This window comes from Nomascus leucogenys, unplaced genomic scaffold (assembly GCF_006542625.1).
Source record: "Nomascus leucogenys isolate Asia unplaced genomic scaffold, Asia_NLE_v1 000639F_144627_qpd_obj, whole genome shotgun sequence".
NCBI classification, from domain to species: Eukaryota; Metazoa; Chordata; class Mammalia; order Primates; family Hylobatidae; genus Nomascus; species Nomascus leucogenys.
Genome location: NW_022096704.1, coordinates 35090 through 55949, shown reverse-complemented (window position 1 = coordinate 55949; position 20860 = coordinate 35090). Strand labels below are relative to the sequence as shown.

Here is a 20860-nt window from a genome sequence, read left to right as displayed (position 1 = left end):
CCCCGTACCCACGAGTTTGGGTCCCCTGAGGCATCTCTCCAGGCCTCTGCCTGGTGGGTCTGCGTTAGTCTGATCTCCTAGTTCACAGTAACTTCCTTTATTAGGGATTATTCTTTTCTCCATTGTCTCTTCCTGGAAAAATTATTGATTAATTTTTTCTAAGCTAATATGTAGAGTGAAACCAGGATGAATCACACAGTGGTTGAGGCGTATATGGGCTTTGACAGGGATATGTGCTCGAACCTGCACTCTGTCATTTACTGATTTTGTAATTTGTGGCAAATTGGTTAATATGTCTGAACTTCCATTTACTCATTAAGAGATCAAATATCTTTAAACCTCTGTTTACACATTTATGCTTTCAGACCATTTGTTATAACTTTAGAAGACTGAGGATTAAATGAGAGAACATATATGCAGTAAATAAATTTAGCCAAATACGAGGAGGAGGTCGTAGTGGTAATTTATTAGCTCTTTAGGAGAAAAATAACCTGTGCACTCATATCCCCACTTCTTTTTTAACTGGCAGATTTGCCTGAGGTTGACTGTACATACAAATATTGAGCATTTCCTTCTGGTCTCCGTGATAAACAGACGTTTTGATATTTTTAGGTGAGATGGAAAGAAAGTATCAAGGAGTGAGCCGAAGCCACTGCACTTGAGAACCCTCTCGAGGAGTCTGGCCTCATGAAGATGCCAGAATAAATATTAGGTATATCCTGAATGAATGTGAGATTTTTACTCTGTGAATTTCCTGTGAGGTGTGGTGAGTTATCTTCTGAAAACTTTATGATGAAAATGCAGACAAGAGTGTCTTAAGATTATCGTAATGATCATAATTAATGCTTATATAGCACTTTCGATGTGCCAAGAAATTGTTGTAGGCACTTTGCACATTAACTTTTTTCAAATCGCTCTTGGTTTTTTATTTTTTTATTGAGATGTAATTCATAATTATAAAATTCACCCTTTTGTACGGTCAGTGGTTTTTAGTATATATTCAAGAGGTTCACCACTGTCTAGTTGCTCAGTATTTTCATCATCTCAGAAGGAAATCTCTTCCTATCCATTAGAGCAGTCACATCCCGTCCTCCCCCTCTCCTAGTCCTTGGCAACCACTAGTCTGCTATCTATGTGAAATTGCCTATTCTGAATATTTCCTAAGAAATCATGCAACATGTGGCCTTTTGTATCTGGCTTCTTTCACTTATAACATTCTTGAGGTCCATCATTGTTGTAGCGCTTGTTACTTTTCATGGCTGCATAGTATTTCATTGTATGGACGTCACATTTTATTCATCCATTCATCAGTTAATGACAATTTAGGTTGTTTCCCGTTTTTGACTATTGTGACTAATGCTAGTATGAATATTCTTATGTAAGTATTTTTGTGGGTGTATGTTTTCATTTCCCTTGGGTGTACATACTTAGGAGTAAAATTGCTGGGTCATATGGTAACTCTGACTTTTTGAGGAACCCCAAACTGTTTCCTGTAGATGCTGCACCATTTTACATTTCCACCAGCAATGTGTGAAGATACATATTACCTCTTCATCCTCACAATAGCCTTAAGAGCTAAGTTATTATCCTAATTTTTTAAGTGGGGAAACTGTCTCACAGAGAGATTCAGTACATTTTCCAAAAATCACAGAGCTAAGAAGTGACAGAATCAGTATTTAAAATCTGGCAGTGTGGCTCTACAATCTGCTTTGAACTTTAACATAATATGTACAAAGCCTGAAGCAACTTCTCAGTACTGTATTTAAGAGGGTGTAGCAGGCCGGGCACGATGGCTCACGCTTGTAATCCTAGCACTTTGGGAGGCCGAGGCGGGCGGATCACGAGGTCAGGAGATCGAGACCACGGTGAATCCCCGTCTCTACTAAAAATATAAAAAAAAAAAAATTAGCCGGGCGTGGCGGTGGGCGCCTGTAGTCCCAGCTACTCGGAGAGGCTGAGGCAGGAGAATGGCGTGAACCTGGGAGGCGGAGCTTGCAGTGAGCCGAGATTGCGCCACTGCACTCCAACCTGGGCGACAGAGCGAGACTCTGTCTCAAAAAAAAAAAAAAAAAAGAGGGTGTAGCAGTGTAAGTCTTCCTAAATCAATAATTTATAAATGAAACAGCTTAAAAGACTTCCAAGTTTCAATCTTATGATATTTATTTATCATTCAAATCAATATACCTAAACTCATCTATATAAATTATGTCCTGTAGTAAGAAGAAAAAGAGCAAAGATAAGAGAAAAAGAGAAGATGAAGAAACCCAGCTTGATATTGTTGGTGAGTCAGTTTTCAGTGCTCTGTTCTGAAAAAAGTTAACATTTATTGAGATCTCATTGAAAATATTTTCCTAGTTCAAAATTTATGATGTATTCATATTTGTCTTAAAGTGCTTAAATATTACCTACAGTTGTAAATTCCATTTATTCTTTAGCACAGTTGATGCTACTGATGCCTTTACTTCATTATTAGAACAGAGCACAGGAGAGAAGAATTACAACTCTCTGACTTAGTAGGCACCATTAGACTGCTTAATGGCGGGAGATTCTGATACATAATTTTAAAGGCTTAATGTAAATGTTATTCAACCAAATATATTTTACAAGTTATTTTCTTTGAACATGTATACATTTTAGTTGTAGAAGTCAGTTGTCTCTTAAAAGAAGTATCTTCACAGGAAGAATTATTTTCTGAACTCTGAAATGAATGAAAATTTTAAATACAACATCAGGGTAGCCTGTAAATGATACTAGAAATAAACTGACCCAAACACACTTCACCAGCCTATTTTCCGTTAGTTGTTTCCATACTTTTTTTTTCTCTGTCAAAACTTGGCAAGTTGCATTTTGAATCTTCATAAATTATGGTAGCTTAAAAAATATATAAAATATAGAATGGTATAAAGCTAATGTTCTGGAAGAATCATTGCTTCTGAAATGGTAAATCAACAATTCTAAAATTAGGGTAAAATCTAGGGTAGATATGTAGATGTGGAATTGCTGTGTCAAAGGATAGGTGGATGTTTAACTATATAAGAAACTGCCAAAAATTTTCTATAGTGGTTGTGCCATTTTACCTTCCCACCAAGAATGAATTAGTGCTCCAGTTACATCTTTGCCAAGAGTTGATGGTCTTATCAGTCTTTTCTCCCAGTCTGAGTTTCAACTTTTCTGTTTCTTAATGGTGGTTTTTGGATGGGCAGCTTTTTTCTTTTTTTTTTTTAGATGGAGTCTCGCTCTGTCGCCCAGGCTGGAGGGCAGTGGCGCAATCTTGGTTCACTGCAAGCTCCACCTCCTGGGTTCACGCCATTCTCCTGCCTCAGCCTCCCAAGTAGCTGAGACTACAGGCACCCACCACCACGCCCAGCTAATTTTTTGTGTTTTTCGTAGCAATGGGGTTTCACCATGTTAGCCAGGATGGTCAGAAGTTTTTAATTTTTATAGAGCTTAGTTTATTTTTTTTTGTTTTGTGGTTACTGCCTTATCTCTTTGATCTAAGAGATCTTTGCTTACCCCAAAGTCAGGAAAATATTCTACATTGTCTTTTAGAGGCATCATAGTTTTAGTTTTTACATTAAATCTGTCATTAATCTCAAATTAATTTTTGGCATGGTGTAAGTTCAGTTTCAAGATTTACTTTTTTTTTTTTTAACATCTTGATAGCCATTTGTGCCAGCACCACTGGTGTTTTCTTTTTGCATTAATCCAGTTTGGTATCTTCATAAAAAATCAATTAACTTTCTATGTATTGGTCTATTTCTGGACTCTGTTCTATTGATTGTCTGTTTTTCTGTTGGTATATTTCTCTTGATTGCTATAATTTCATGAAGTCTTGAGATCAGGTAGTGTGAATCCTCCAACTTTGTACTTATTAACTATTAACTTATTAATTTCTACAGTGAAGCCTGTTGGATTTTCTCAGAGAATTGTATTGAGTCCGGATCATTTGGGGGAGAATCAACATCTTAATATTGGGCCTCAATATTTCATAATTTTCAATGTAGCCGTCTTGCATGCCTGTTTAAACATTTATTCTTAAGTATTTTATAATTTTACACTACTGTCAATAGAACTTTTGAATTTGATTTTCCAGTTGTTTGCTGTCAGCATGTAGATATACAATTGATTTTTGTGTAGTGACTTTGTAGTCTCTTAAGTCTGTTTCACTTATTACTTCTAGTGGTTTGTTTATATAGAAAACTAAGAAATTTGCAATTATGTTTCCTGTGACTATCGTTTTACTTCTTTCTTTCTAATCCTTATGTCTTGTCTTGCTTTTTATTGGTTTATTATACAGTCCAGGACTTCCATAGTGTTGAACAGAAGTCATGAGAATGGGCATAATTGCATTGTTCCCAAGCTTAGGCAGAAAGCTTTCAGTAGTCCACCATATGGTATGATGTCTGTAGAATCTGCAGAGAAAACCTTTATCAAATTGAGGACATTCCTTTTAAACTTTGTTTCTTGGGAGTTTTTATCATAACGATGTTTAATGCTGTCAAATGCCTCTTTCTGTATCTGTTGAGATGATCTTACAACTTTCTTCATTCTATCAATGAATTACATTGATTTCATTTTCAACTTTTAAACTAACTTTACATCCCTGAGATAAACCCCACTTGGTTGTAGTGTGTTATCCTTTGGGGTATTGCTAGATTTGATTTCTAGGTGTTTTTTTTTTTTTTTTTTTTTTTTTTAAGATTTCTATATTGGTGTTGATGGGAGATATTGGACTTTTGTATCCTTTTCTGGTAATGGCTTTATTTGGTTTTGGTGTCAAGGTGATTTTGGGTGTCATAAAATTAGATGGGAAGTGCTGTCTCCTTCCCTGTTTTTGGAAATAGCTGTGTAAGATGGGTATGATTTCTTCCTTACGTGTTTGATAGGATTTACCAGTGAAGTCATCTGAACCTAGAGGGTTTTGTTTGGTTTGGTTTTAGTTTTTTGTGGGAAAATTAAGATTTTTTAAGAGATATTTTCAGAGTTTTCTGTAGTCAGTTTTGGTAATTTGTGTCTTTTAGGAAAATTTCATTTCATCCAAGTTGTTGGATTTATTGGCATAAAATTGTTCAGAATATTCGTTTAATATCTTTTTAATGTCTGTAGAATCTAATCTGTATTGCAATCTCTTCATATTGGTAATTTGTGTTTTTTCTATTTTTTCCTGGATCAGTCTAGCTGGAGGTTTATCAATTCTTTATAAGATCATTTATTTTAGATCATTAATGATCTTTTAGTACAGGGGTATTCAATCTTTTAGCTTCCCTGGGCCACGATGGAAGGAGAAGAATTGTCTTGGGCCACACATGGAATACACTAACGATAAGCTGATGAGCCAAAAAAAAAAAAAAGCAAAAAAATCTCATAATGTTTCAAGAAAGCTTATGAATTTGTTTTGGGCTGCATTCAAAGCTGGCCTGGGCCACATGCAGCCCTCAGGTTGAACATGCCTGTTTCAGTATTACTTATTTTCTCTTGTTTTCATTTTCTATTTAATTTATTTTCAATCTTTTTTTTTCCTCCCTTTATTTTCAGTTTACTTTGCTCTTGTTTTATTGCTTCTTAAGAAGGGATTTAGATCTCTTTATTCCAATTTAGTTTTAGTTATAGTCAACACATTTTGTTTTCATTTTCATTCCATTCAAAATATCATCTAGTTTTCCTTGTGATTTTTCTTTTCATGGACACTTGAGTTATTTAAAAGTGTATTGTTTTTAATTTCTACTACATAGAGATATTATAGGTATGTTATTGTTGATGATTTCTAATTCATTTATAGTATAGTTGGAGAACATACTTTCTTAGTGAATTTCCATGTACACTTGCAAAGAATGTGTATTCTGCAGATGTTGGTTAAGGGTTTTTTTGGTTTTTTTTTTTTTTTGGAGATGAAGTCTCGCTCTGTTGCCCAGCAGGCTGGAGTGCAGTGGCGCGATCTCGGCTCACTGCAGCCTCCGCCTCCCAGGTTCAAGTGATTGTCCTGCCTCAGCCTCCAGAGGAGCTGGAATTACAGGCACCTGCCACCACGCCTGGCTAATTTTTTTTATATTTTTAATAGAGACGGGGTTTCACCACATTGGCCAAGCTGGTCTCAAACTCCTGACCTCAGGCGATCCACCCACCTCAGCCTCCCAAAGTGCTGGGATTACGGGCGAGAGCCGCGGCACCCAGCGGTTCAGTGTTCTTTAGATGTCAGTTAGATCAACTGGTGGAGCTTGTGACTATGCACATCTTCTGTGTCCTTACTGATTTTTTACTCATCCTAAAATGTATTGAGAGTTATGTTAAAATCTCCAGCTGTAATTCTAGATCTGTCCACTTGAGAAGTTTTTGCTTAAAGTATTATGAAGCTGTCATGTGTACACATTTAGGATTCTTAAGTCTTCCTTATAAATTCAGTCTTTCATTTTCGTAACATTTTAACCTTTATTTCTGTTAAATGTCTTGATGCCTAATTAAATTATTTGACCACCCTTTTGCTCCTGTCAAGCCTGGGCCCTTGTTAGTTTGTGCTTATTTATTAGGGTTTTGCCCATAGACTTAGACAGTGACTCTTACTCTAGGAAAGGTTCATCCTCATGGGCCTCAGCCACATGTTCTAGGTCTACTTGGTGAGTTCTCTCCACTCTGCTGTGTCCCAAATTTGTGTGATCTCTGGCATCTCCAGTCAGCCCTCAGAAGTGCCAGCCACTCTGCAGAGGCCTTGTGGAGCCTGCCTACTGCATGCACTCCCCCCAGCCCTTGGCCCCAGACCTGCAGAGAACTTTTGCATACTCTTTTGAGGCCTCACCTGTATGTAGTTCCCTCTTCTCCAGTACCTTATTCTCTAAACTCCCAACATGTTGGCACTGCAAGACTCTCAGCTTAGTGACAGTGACATTGCCTCATTTTTGGAGTCTCTACCTCTCTCTGTGTGGTCAAGAAACTGCCATTGGACAGAAAACAGAAGTGTGTGTGAGATTTGCCTCCTGTGTTTTCCTGTTGTCAAATATCACAGTCCTGTTCTGCCTGTGTTCCAATCCCCGAAAACAGTTTTCTCAAATACTGTATCCAGTTTCAGTTTTCTGGTTGGTCATGGTGGGAGGGCAAGTCCATCTTGGCTGGAAGAGGAAGTCCTGCGTCTTTTTCTCTTTGTCCTTCTACCTTCTTTTGCATTGTGGATTTTCTAAACTTGCCGTATAAGTAAGCATGTGCCTGTTTGTGAAGGGAAAGAAAAAAACCTTTTAATTTTTTAAAGCTGTTCTGTTGGTTCCTCACAAGGATCTGAAGGGATTGGTAAATAGGATGAAAGAAATTCTGTCTTTCACATGGAGATACCATGTGTGACATTAATAAACACGAGCACGTCTGTAAGCAAAGAGTTTCACTGAGCTCTGCTAGATTCAGAAGCAATTGAACTTACAACATTGTAGTTTGCAAAACACATATTTTATTTACCCAGGAACTAAAGCTAAGTCAGCTATGGGTTAATAGAAGGTCTGTGAAGGGTACTTAGACTACAGTAAGATTGGGGAAGAAAATTCCATTTCCAAATCTAAGATATATCATTCCTTTGTGCCAAGCACATAATGAAGGTAGAGATTTAAGGGGGCCCTTAGCACAGAAGCACTGGGTTAGTCAGAAGGTGAGGTGAGCTGTCACACAGCCTTGATGCTAGAATGAGGGTGCCCTGGTAGTATCTTATCAGCCATGACACTGGTGCATCGGGACTTTTTTTTTTTTTTTTTGAGACAGGCTCTTGCTTTGTTGCTCAGGCTGGAGTGCAGTGACGTGATCATGGCTCAGTGCACCCTCGACCTCGTAGGCTCAAGCAATCCTCTCACCTCAGACTCCCGAGTAGCTGGGAGCACAGGCTCGTACCACCATACCCAGCTAATTTCTTAATTTTTTTGTAGTGATGGGGATCTCCTTTTGTTGCGTAGGCTGATTTTGAACTCCTGGGCTTAAGTGATTCTCCTGCTTCCACCTCTCAAAGTGCTGGGATTACAGGCATGCCAGACATTCTAAACTATGTGAAAATATGTGAAAAACTTTGTTATGCATTGTGAGACAACACAGCAGGAATATTTGACCATGTGCCTAAGGTTTAAAAGGAAATAACTTTAATCATGTGTCTAAATAGCAAGTAATATTTTAGAGCGGATTCTCTTAAATTCAGCTTGGGCATCTGCAGCATATACACAGCTTGAGCTGTAACCTGATGTAAAGACAGGGAACTTCAGTGCCTACTGTTCTTAGGATCCACTGCTTTTTCACAGCTAAAACCCCAGAGTGGCACCGTTAAGTATTATGTTATGTTACTTTAGTCGTTAAACATATAAGCATACCTCCAAAGGTTGAATGGAGGCCACTTGCAGAAAATAGGCAGAATGCTCACATTTAATTCTTGATGATACTGTGTTTAGCTTTATTCTTTGAAATCTCATTGAGAAAAAATACTGGCATCTGCTCAAAGTGATTTTTTCAGTTGACAATATTATAAGTAATGTTATTGTATCATTTCCCTACTTGGACAGAGTGTGAAAATTTTGAGGAGCTTGTCTGCCAGAAATTTCTTCTTCATTTGCAAAACATTAATGAGATATTATATTTCAATGATTTTATTTAATATTAAGTGTACTTGGTGAACGTGGCATAGAACATACAAAATAAATCTAATTTAAAATCATTAACTATTACATGTATAAGAAAGACTTGCTGGTCATAACACTGTTGATAGTGATTCTGAATGAAGCATTATTTCTTTTCCTGAAAACGATTGTAGCTATAACTCAAGCATCTAAGTTGCCATTAGTTTTATTGCTTTCTAATCATCTTTAGCTGAAATTTTAACTTTGATTAATTTTCTTTTTCTCTATTGGTTTTGTGTGTGTGTGGAGGTAAAATATACAGAATATAGAATTTGCCAGTTTTTTCTATTTTTAAGTGTACACTTCAGTGGCATTTAAATACATGCACCATTTTACCTTCCCACCAGCATTGCACAGGGTTTCAGTTTCTCCACATCCTGCCCAACATTTGGTTTTCTGGTTTTCTTGGTTTCTGTTTTTTGTTTGTTTGTTTCGATAATAGCTATTCGAATGGGTGTGAAGTGGTATTGCATTTTGGTTTTGATTTACATTTCCCTAGTGACTAGTGATGTTGAGCGTCTTTTCAAGTGCTTATTGGCCATTTGTATATCATCTTTGGAGCAATGTTCGTGTACGTCCTTTGCCCAGTTTTGAATTGTGGTATTTGTCTTTTTGGAGTTCTCTATATAGTCTGGATATTAATTCCTTATAATGTATGTAGTTTACAAATATTTTCTCCATTCTCTGGGTTGCCTTTTACTCTGTTGACAGTGGTTCTTGATGCACAAAAGTTTTTAATTCTGATAAAGTCCAGTTTGTCTGTTTTCTTTCGTTGCCTGTGCCTTTGATGTTCTATACAAGAAATCATTGCCAAATTCATTGTCGTGAAGCTTTTCCCATTTTCTTCTAAAAGTTTTCTAACTTTAGCTCTTATATTTAGGTCTTTGGTCTATTCTAAGTTACTTTTTGTATTTGGTGTTAGATAAGGGTCCAATTCACTTTAGCTAAAATTTTATGTATTTTAAAATTGATTATGAAAAGCATGAAATGTTTAGTTGAATGGAAAATTTTGTGCAGTGGAATTAACTGAATCTTTAAAACCTTTTTATTATGGAAATATCCAAACTATTCCATACATAGAATATAATGAATCCCCATGTCCCAGGCCCAGCATTAATTATCAATATTTTGCCAATCTCATTGATTTACAACACACCCACACACATTTTTCCTAGAAAATTTTAAGTAAAATCACAGATATTATGTCATTTTACCCATAAGTACATAAATGTACATTTCTTAAAGTGGTATGTCTTTCTCTCATCACCTGTTTTGTTCTTTATTTTTATACATTATACTATATCATTATCAGACCTTGTAAAATTAACAAAAATTCCTTAATATGTCATATCCAGTTAATGTTGACTCATTTCTACTCTAGTAAGTACAATTTAGGAGAGGTTTGAGGAATTTTTTAACATTAAGATATAAATTTTATAACAACTGCTTAAATAATTGTTCCTAGAGTCTAACATTTCTATTGGCAAATTGGAAATTAGTATACATAGACATAGATTCTGCTCATTTTACTTTCAACCTAAAATCATAGTTAAGATTACTGGCCAGGTGCAGTGGCTCACACCTGTAATCCCAGCACTTAGGGAGGCAGAGGCGGGTGGATCACGAGGTCAGGAGTTCAAGACCAGCCTCGCCAATGTGGTGAAACCCCGTCTCTACTAAAAATATACAAAAAATTATTCGGGCATGGTGGCAGGCGCCTGTAACCCCAGCTACTTGGGAAGCTGAGGCAGAGAATTGTTTGAGCCCGGGAGGGAGAGGTCGCAGTGAGCCAAGATCACGTCACTGCACTCCAGCCTGGGCGACACAGCAAGACTCCATCTCAAAAAAAAAAAAAAGTTTACTGTGCTAGAAAGTCTTCCTGTAGAGGCATTTTTCAGAAATATTATGATAGGCATTGCCTCTGGAAAGCAGGCATGAATAGATGGCTGGGGTGTATCATGAGAGAGACCGTTCTCCATATATCACTTTGTACCTTCACATGTTGCCTTTTGTTTTGTTTTGGTCTTTTTTTGAGACAGGACCTTGCTCTGTCACTCAGGCTAGAGTGCAGTGGCATGATCATAGCTCACTATAACCTTGAACTCCTGGGCTCAAGTGATCCTCTTTCCCACCTCCCCGAGTAGCTGGGATTACAGGCAGGCACCCCCATGCCTGGCTGTATGTTGCTATTTTGTGTTTTAAAAACCTAATCCTGACTGTGCTGGTAGTCGCATGAATCTGTGCACATACATGAAAACAAGTACATGTAAAACTGGTGAAATCTGAATAAGCTTCATGGATTATATCAATGTCAGTTTCCTGATTCTAACAGTGTATGATACTTATGCAAGATGTCATCATTGAGACAAAGCGAGCAAAGAATATGTGAGATCTTTGTATTACTTCTTACAACTGCAAAATAAAAAGTTTTTAAAACTAAGTTATGATAACAAAGAACTCTATGTCAAAACTAAAATATAAAGTTGAAATATCAATTTTATTTTTTAGGAATCTGGTGGACAGTAGCAAACTTTGGTGAAATTTCGGGAACCATAGCCATTGAAATGGATGAGGGAACCTATATACATGCACTCGACAACGGTCTTTTTACCTTGGGAGCTCCACACAAAGAAGGTTTGTGTCTGGAAGGGAAGAGGCTGCCACAGGTGTAGATTTTAGGACATTCATTTAGGCCAAACTCTAACTAGTCTCAAACATTTTCCAAAGGAATGGAAGCATTGCATTTGACTCTTCCATTTTTTTTAATTCCTTAATATTTACCAGCCATTGGCAAGTCTCTCTAATATAAGCATTTGAAAACATTCCGTATAGTTCCAGAAGAGTATCTTTGGAAATCAAAACAGCAGGAGTAATTAAAATAGTAAGTGGAAAGAAAAAAGAAAACCTATTTGAGTCAAAAATGTTTGAATTTCTTTTTTATTCAGACCTATTACCAAAACTCTCCTGGGTGCATTTAACAATTTGAAGTTTCCTCATTTTCTTTAGCCCACTAGAGGAAGCACTAATGAGATACGAAGTAATTAGAAGATTAAAAGCAGCATCGTTTGGTTAGCAAGGCCATCCCTTGAATAAATGAAAGCGTTTAGCTTTTTAAATAAGTGCTTATTTATGACTGTATTTTAAAACATGAAGAGAAGCTATCTCGAAAGTTACTATATAAGCATTATATCACCCTGTCTTACTCAGCATATAAAATTAGCACTGTAGTTAAAAGAAGGTAAAATAGACCTTGATTCCAAAGATACAGTATTACAGTGACATCAGTATATGTGAATATTCTTACATTTAATTGCAGAAGAAAATAGCCACATTTTTTAAAGCAAAATAATCTCTTTATATTTATAGCAAATGTCAATTTTATTTTCAGATGTTTTTTCTCCAATAGTTGATGAGTCCTCCAGAGCAGTTTATGGCTGTCAAATTATCTGATTCCAGGTGACCTTATGTTGTAATATAATTAGTAACCAGTTATTTTAAAAATTTAATTGTATTCATTTAAAATTTTAGTAACTGTCTTACTTAAGCCCACAGGGTAATTTTGATATAAAAAACGAAATATCTTTTTTGGAAAGTAGATTTTGTGATCACTTGTAGTGGATTTCCTGTCAATATATAATGCTAGGCTGGAAAAAAGATATGTAAGTTAAAAAATGAAGATTAATAATTTCACACACCAAATAAGTTAGATTAAAAAATCAAATAGTACAAAACCTGGTTCACTGTTGCTATGATATTTAAACTCACTGTTTGGAAGTCTAAAGGCAAACAGGAAGACTAAAAAAAGGAATATTGTTGAAACCAGCAGAGAATGTTACAGCATCATAACGACCAAAAGAATATTTTTATTCACTATTTTTATGGTCATTTTCTAAAGTAACCTTTTTTATTCTCACCTTGTGCAGAAGTATAGAATGATTCTTTGGGAAAAAGATACTGGAAGTGAATTTACATATTTTAGTAATTGGTTACATCAACATGATAATGATTTCTGTTATATAATCATTAACATATAAAGGAGTAAAAGTCAATTCTGGCATCTCAGGAGATTCTCGGTAAGGTAAAAGATTAGAAATCATAATTTTACAAAATCACATTTAGATGATTATTTCTGTACTTTCTTTGAAAGTCTGATAAGTATGGTGAAAGACAAAGAATAAGAGCAGAGGAAGAAAAAATTCGGTAGTTTTAAACTGCTTTACAATTATAAACAAAAAAGGATTATAAAGAAAATTAACTGACAAATGAGGAAAATATTTGCAACAATCTTAATAGGCAGTGAGTTCTTATTTTTCATATGTATTTTATATAGAATTCATAGCACTGAAGACCCCAGTAGAAAAATTGTGAACAGTCAGATCTCAATAGAAAAATGGACAAGGGACATTATCAGATCATCTAAAAACTAAAAAGGAAAGGAAAAGAAAAACAATTGTTATTCTAGTTAACTACTAAAATGCAAATTAATAGGATACTGTTTTTTTCCATATCAGGTTTTCAAGTATTTTTTTAGAGTCATAATGTTTAAAAAAAAATCCATGATACAAATCATACTCTGTTAATTTGAGGTAAGAATGTAAATGGAAGCAGCATTTTCTGGAAAACAGTTTGATGACATAAGAACTTTATAGTTGATACCCTTTGATCCAATTATTTCTAGGAATTTTCTCTAAGGATAAATCAGTTTTATGTACAGAATAGATGTAAATAGAACTATTTATGATAAGAGAAAAAGTAAGTTTTAGTAATTTATTATTGAACTTTAAAGAGGTATAATTGAAGAATGATGAATTTTGAAAATATATGTTATGTAATATATAAGGTACAATGTTTATATTAAAAAAGCAAAATATAAAACCAAATTTAAAACTGCACTGTCCAATATGGCAACAACTAGTCACATGTAGCTTTTTTTTTTTTTTTTGAAGGCACAGAGTCACTCTGTCACCCAGGCTGGAGGGCAGTGGTGTGATCATAGTTCACTATAACCTCAAATTTCTGGGCTCAAGCAGTCCTCCTGCGTCAGCCTCCCAAGTAGCTGGTATTACATGCTCACACCACCATGCCCAGCTAATTTTGTAAATTTTTTGTAGAGATGGGGTCTCAGTATGTTGTCCAGGCTGATCTTGAATTTCTTGCCTCAAGCAATTCTCCCATTGGCTTCCCAAAGCACAGAGATTACAGGAGTGAGTCACCACTCAGCCACATGCATCTTTTGAACACTTGGAATATGTCCAGTCTGAAATTTTAGATATGTACACACCCACACACATACGCGTGTCCTGTTTTGATGTTCTATAATTAATTTTCTCTCAGTTTTAAACTTTTATCTATCTTATTAATGTACAGAATCGCCCTGAAATCTGGCTATGGACAATATCTTGGTATAAATTCAGATGAACTTGTTGGGCGTTTAGATGCAATTGGACCAAGAGAACAGTGGGAACCAGTCCTTTAAAATGTAAGTGCTGTTATTGTTTATAAAAATTTCCTGTCAGTTTAACAGAAAGTCTGTAACAATCATAATATATTTAAAAAGAAAAAGTAGGATGCAATAGTATAATACATTAAATTGGAATAAATCAATAAGAACATAGAGCTTTAAAGAGATCTCAAATACAGTGCAACAAAAATAGCATTAGTACTTTTGCCCACAATTATTTCTGTGTACCCTTATTGCCTAGATATGGATCTCATTTCCATTAAAGAACCAGTCAATTTTAGGTCTCAGAGTAGGAAAACAGAATAGTCCCTAAGTATCTTCTTTGTAGCAGAAATCATGGATGTTTTCAGAAACATTAGAGACTGTCAGCGAACAGTGGAGCTAGCTAAGACCAAGTTGTGACAATTTGTATGTAAAATAAATAATAATAGTTCATTGAAGTAAATTATCTCTAAAAGACTTTCAGTTCATAAGCTTAAAATAGTGTACGAAAAGATAGTTTTAATATAAGAAGAAAAAAGATAATATACTAATTCTTAATTTTAGTAAGTAGACAGTTGTAGTATACGGATGTTTTGTTAAATCTTTGTTGATACTGAATACATAATTTCCTTTTTCTGTTTGTGTGAGAAGTAAAGATTGAACAAAAATATGTGAGTGCTAAGTAGTGTTTAAAAAGTAGATAACTATATCAAAAACAGTAAGGACTACTGGGCACCACGCAGAACAAATAGAAGATAAGCTCAGCCTTTGAGTAGCAGCTTTGGTAGTATACAATAATGAACTGAAAATAGGAACTCAGCAGTGTTTTCTGAGATGACAGATTAAACAAACATCCCACCAGAAAGAGGTAATCACTTAGACTATTTCCTCAATCCCTACGATAATATCTTAAGTCCGTGACTTGAAAACTATTTTGACCCAATCCATTGAGAAATGCATTTTTACATTGCAGCCCAGCACACACACATGTATAACTGAAGCAAGAGTTGTACTTGACAATACTTATCCATGTGTTATGCACCTTGATATTTCTTATTCTCTTTTACCCCTTCCTCTGTGTGTCTGTGTATATTCCTTTCCCCCCCTACCCACCCAATACCATTCAGGAAACACTACATTGATTTCATTACCTGCTAATCTGTTGCAACCCCTTTGAAATGATCCTACTAGTTATGATGAGATACTTCTAATAAAATTTACACCAGTAGAAAATGCCAGTATTTCATAAGGCCAGGATGATGACTTAGATAGTACTAATAATACAACACTTAGGAAAGTTCATTTCATTTTATTTTTAGGAAGGACACTAAGTTTCAAAAAGTTTAAATTTAAATGAAAGAGGGTCTTAAAACTCTATTGCAAAAAGGACTCAGCTGAATAATCTGTGGCACAGGTTTAAATCGCCTTGGACCACACCGCCATGTTCCAGGGCACACCAGGAGCCATCCAGATGAGAGACCACCCAGCCCATGTGACTTGACTAAGAAATTAAATCCATGTTATCAGCACGTTTTTAACTGGATGTGATATAAGGTTAACATATTTTGTAATCATTGTATTTATAAATATTTTGTCTAAGTGTTATGGTATTCCAAGTTTTCCAAAAAAATCAACCAAATACAAGTTATAAATAAACATTATATTTGTTAAGGGAGTTAAGCTAACCAAATTTATAACCCAGATTAAGATACACAAGAAAATCAGTTTTTAAAGTTTTGTTTAATGGAAAGCAGTGTAATACATCAAACATTAACAACTAAAAAAGTATATGAATATTTATTTTCACACACAAAGGTCCCTCAGACATTGATTCTTAAATTCAAAACACCAAAGGATTGTATATACTTTTTCGTGTTTTCTAATTGTGAAGAAAATACATTTTACTTAAAATGCTAATATTTGAATAAAGTATGCATTCATAATTATGTTCTTGTCTTTAAAGTTAATTTTTCAAACTGAACTAAATCAGTTTTATCTTCAGTAGATCTTTTAGAAAGGAAGCAATCTTACCTTATCTAATTAGAATTTAGTCCTGCTAGGAAGATACACTATAAATGTTTATTGTGGTAATCTGAATAGTAAAATGAAAGATGATTTTGGTTTCCTTTTCTACATGTTGTTGTATTATATTTTTCAGGTTTTTCTCTAAGTTATTTTCTGTGATTTTTAAATCAGGGAGGAAAAATTAATTCAGTCTAAACACTTAGTGTTTCTTCTACAAGAAGTATCCTCATGGCTATTTTGTTATTTTGTTTCACTTAGGGGAAAATGGCTTTACTGGCCTCAAATAGCTGCTTTATTAGATGCAATGAAGCAGGGGACATAGAAGCAAAAAGTGAAACAGCAGGAGAAGAAGAAATGACTAAGGTAACTCAAGGTAACGATGACATTTTATACCGATGACTATATTCACACATGCGATGTGACTATATCTCTTTAAAATGTTAAGTCAACATTTACTGTCACTTTAAAGATTGAGTTAATAGCTTTTTATAACGTGGTGTTTCAAACAGACTCATTTTTAATTGTAAATCCTATAGTTGATGGCTCGTTTATACAATGTGGTAGAGAAATGAGTGCATCTAGGAGCTACCTTGCCATTATCTCCATGGATTAGTATCTTTTTCTGGTAGTTCCACATGCTGTTTTTAGGCTTTCATGTTCTTGTTTTCTTGCTTGTATTTTAAAATCTAATTTTTAAAATAGATAACATGTACACGTGGTCCAACATTTTCAAATAAAAGCATGTGAAGACATATGCCTGCCATGCGTCTTACTCACCTGTGTCCCAGCTCCTGTTCCCCTTTCCCTTTGTTTTTTTTATAGCCTCCTAAAATTTCTTTATAAACATATGAATATATTTATAATTTTCAAGTGTTTTACACTAAAGGTAGCCTCCTCTATGTTCTTCTCGACTTTTATTTTTTTTCCTGAAAATTGTATCTTGGAGAGTTTTCTACTATTAATTTGAATGTAGAAAGTTTTCTTCTTGCTTTTCCTCTCTTTCTCTTTTTTAACAACCACATAATATTCCATTTAAGGGATGTACCTTTATTTAGTTTCTTATGGATGGAAATTTAGGCTGTTTCCAGTCTTTTGCTCTTATAAACAGTGCTGCAGTACATAACATTGAATATGCATCAATTCATAGATGTGCAGGTTGACCTGAAGATAAATTTCCAGAAGCAGAATTACCAGGTCAGGGGTATACGCATTTGTATTTATGTAATGCTTGAGCTTCTGTGATGATAGTCATTTTATGAAACATAAAAAATCATAGCAGAACTTCTGGGGCCTTAGCCCTTACATTTTAAAAATATTTTTATTAATAGTACCCGTCTTTTTTGCATTAGGAGAAACATGTATCACATAAAACATTATTTTTATTTTATTTTTAAAATTTGTGTGCATTACTAAGCTGGAAATAAAAATTCCTTATTCCAGGCTAAATTCCCTCATCCATAGTCAGACGTGTTATCCATTGCACCAGTGGCCTGTGCCCTCCCTAATCCTACTCTTTGTTTTACATCATTATAAAAGATACACAGACATCTTCATTTCAAGCTGAAATTCTAAATAATACTGTTAATATAACCTAGATAAATCAGGTAGTTAACTGGAATTTGATGAAAACATTTAAGGCTTAATTTTTTAGACTCACAAAAGCCACTGATCTTTAATGATAAACATATACCAGGATGTGTCTAAAGAATAATTCCCCCCTTCTTGACACATGGTTTTTCTATTTCTTGGCATTCCATCCCAGTACTGAGCATCCCGAACCTTGCTTTGTTTGTCTCTGTTGGGAATCACAGGTTGCATCCAGTCTGACCCAGATTTGCTCTGTAAGGCATTGTGGGGTCCAGAGTGGAAGGCTCTAAGAGAGGGGGCAAATGCCTTTTCTAAAATGTCCTTCGTTCTTGTAATTAGAGCATAAAAATTTGCGTTACATTTTTCTCTACCAGTGTCATTTAAAAGCATCTATCAAATTTCTGTATGTTCTTCATGTTAGATTTCTGGTGATATGTTTGATTTTCTTTTAGAATAGTCTTGATTTCAGATAATTTCAAATCTAAAGCTCAAACAATTTCAATCTAAAATGTAGATATTTTCTTGGAGAAGTGAAATGTTATATTTTTTCATTGCATGCATCTGGCACATGCGTTGTAATCTTGAATTTCCATAATGCTCCTGTGAGGTGGATGTGAGCTCAGCCTTAGAGACAGGAAGACAGCCTCTGACCCTCCTTACATCCTCGTGGTTTTTGTCAGTCAGTTCATGGAAATCACAGTGATTTCAAGGTGTGGTAAGACAGGATGTGTACCCAGGCCCAGCTGACTCCAGAGGCCACTCTCAGTATTTCATAGCACATTGCTTCTCCGGAAACAGGTCATTGGGGAAATGCAGATGGGTTCGTGACTTACATTTAGTTTTATTTATTTATATTTTATTGTATCATGTTTAAATTATTTTTCAGCTGGATATCATCACAAAAGTGTTATTGAAGGCAACAATTGCAAATATATGTGCAGTGCTTTGCACTTATACAAAGATACAAAGATACACAATGATTGCATTTTTCACTATTTAAAGCAATTTTCAGATGAAATACAAAGTTTTCTGGGTCTCTTTGGTTAGTCAAGTACTTGGAAGCTCTGAACAGTGATTATTTAGGACTCTTCTCGTACCATTTAATTGCAGGCTCTTCTAATCTCTGTCAGCCCTTCACCTTTATGACCTTGCCTTATCTACCAGAACACAGATCCCTCTTACTATAGGTAGCATTGTGTTACAGGCCCTAGCAGGGAATGTTTTCAGGTCTGGGACCCCTCTAATCAAAACTGTCACAAAGATGTCATTGGCAGAAACACGTTATTTATCATCACTTTCTAAGCAGCCCTGGAACTGGACTCTGGCCACAGAGATCCCTTAGGAGACATGAGTCCTTACCATTGCCAATTGCCTGTTCTGTGGGTGATCCTAATTGTTGAATGCAGATCAATTAACTTATGACATGTGATAGTAAACATCTATCCAAACTTAGGAGGATATAAGAAGCTAGTAAAAGAGGCGCATTCCAATTAATTAAGAACAAGTTGTTTAATGTTAAAAGTTTTAATACTTTGGTAATAGTCTGTGCAATGTAAAATAGCTATTAAGCTTTCAATCTGATCAAATGAACACTTGTCTAATAGGGATAATTTGATCCTAGTGTATTCACTTGGAGGACAAAATTAAATTAAAGATTGCTTTATTGCCTAGCAGGATCTGATGTGTAAAATGTTTCGGAAATAATTTTGTCTGTAGTGTTTCTGACACAAGGGCTGCGGAGGAAGCATGTGATGGCACTTACTTATATAGATTATATGTATGAAGTAAAAACACATAGCCAGAACCTGTCTTTTTCTGAATATAGTTGCTCAGTTAATTTTTTCTTCTGCATAAGAAATCATCTCGAATGTTCTTATGTGATACATAAAGTGGGGAAGGTGGAAGATAAATATATAACCCATTGGATTCTCTTTTCCAATATCTAGATTAGATCCTGTGCTGAAAGAGAAATCAAGAAAAAAGATGACATTCCAGAAGAAGACAAAGGAAATGTAAAACAATGTGAAATCAATTATGTGTATGTATTCTTTTCCTTTTAGACCTACAGATTTGACAGTGAAGTGCTTCTCAAAGTGCTTTCAAAATAAATTACCTAATTATCTGGGGATGGTGGTGCATGCCTGTAGGCCCAGCTACTCAGGAGGCTGAGACAGGATTGTTTGGGCCCAGGAGTTCAAGGCTGCAGTGAGCCCTGATCACCACTGCATTCCAGCCTGGGCGACAGAGCAAGGCCCTGTCTGAACAAATGAAAACTGATAGACAAGAAGAGGCAACACAATGTAGCCTCTAGGACAGAGCACTGAGCTAAATGCTTTTCTTTTCTTGAGGGTTCAGTTTTCCTAATCATCCTACCAGCTCCCAAAGCTAGTCACTCGAGTTAGTCAATCTCTCCATTCATAGAATGGGTGTGATGCCAGTCAAAGGCTGTGCTATGGCCAGGACACAGGGGACTCCAGCCAGCATGCCCTAATAGAAGTGGGGCCTTGTGCTAACCAGTCAATGAGTGGCCCTCCTCTTGAGAGGTCACGAAAGTCATCTTTGCTGTTCAAAATCTCCAACTTATTGGAAAAAGTACAATTAGACTTTTTTTTTCTCCCCCAAGAAGGAGTCTCGCTCTGTCCCACAGACTGGAGTGCAGTGCCACAATCTCAGCTCATCGCAACCTCCGCCTCCCAGATTCATGTGACTCTCCTGCCTCAGCCTCCCGAGTAGCTGGGACTACAGGCACACGCCACTATGCTCGGCTAATTTTTGTATTTTTAGTAGAGACGGGGTTTCACCATGTTGGCCAGGCTGTTCTTGAACTCCTGACCTCGAGTCATCTGCCTACCTTGGCCTCCCAAAGTGCTGGGATTGCAGGTGTGAGCCACTGCGCCTGGCCTACAATTAGACTTTTATAATAAGTGAAAATATTTAACAGTGTTTATAAATTTAATAGTAAATATGTATATTCAGAGTTTGAGGTATTTTTCAATGAAGACATTTTCTTTGCAGAAAGAAATTTCAGAGCTTCCAAGACCACAAACTTAAAATAAGTAAAGAAGACAGTAAAATTCTTAAAAAGGCTCAGAAAGATGGATTTTTGCATGAGACGTTTCTGGACGGGTAGCTATTTATTTACTTATTTTCACTATTTTCAGTAGCCAATAGAAAT

The 20860-nt window shown here is 35.7% G+C and overlaps 1 long non-coding RNA gene across 1 annotated transcript; it reads left to right on the top strand.

Moving 5' to 3' along the window:
* The first annotated feature begins 2216 nt into the window (after nucleotides 1-2216).
* LOC100584601 lies at nucleotides 2217-14073 on the top strand. The gene is made up of 4 exons (XR_004029168.1): nucleotides 2217-2281; nucleotides 11139-11264; nucleotides 12019-12086; nucleotides 13998-14073. It is a non-coding gene; the product is annotated as an uncharacterized LOC100584601 (long non-coding RNA).
* The last annotated feature ends 6787 nt before the right edge of the window (nucleotides 14074-20860 follow it).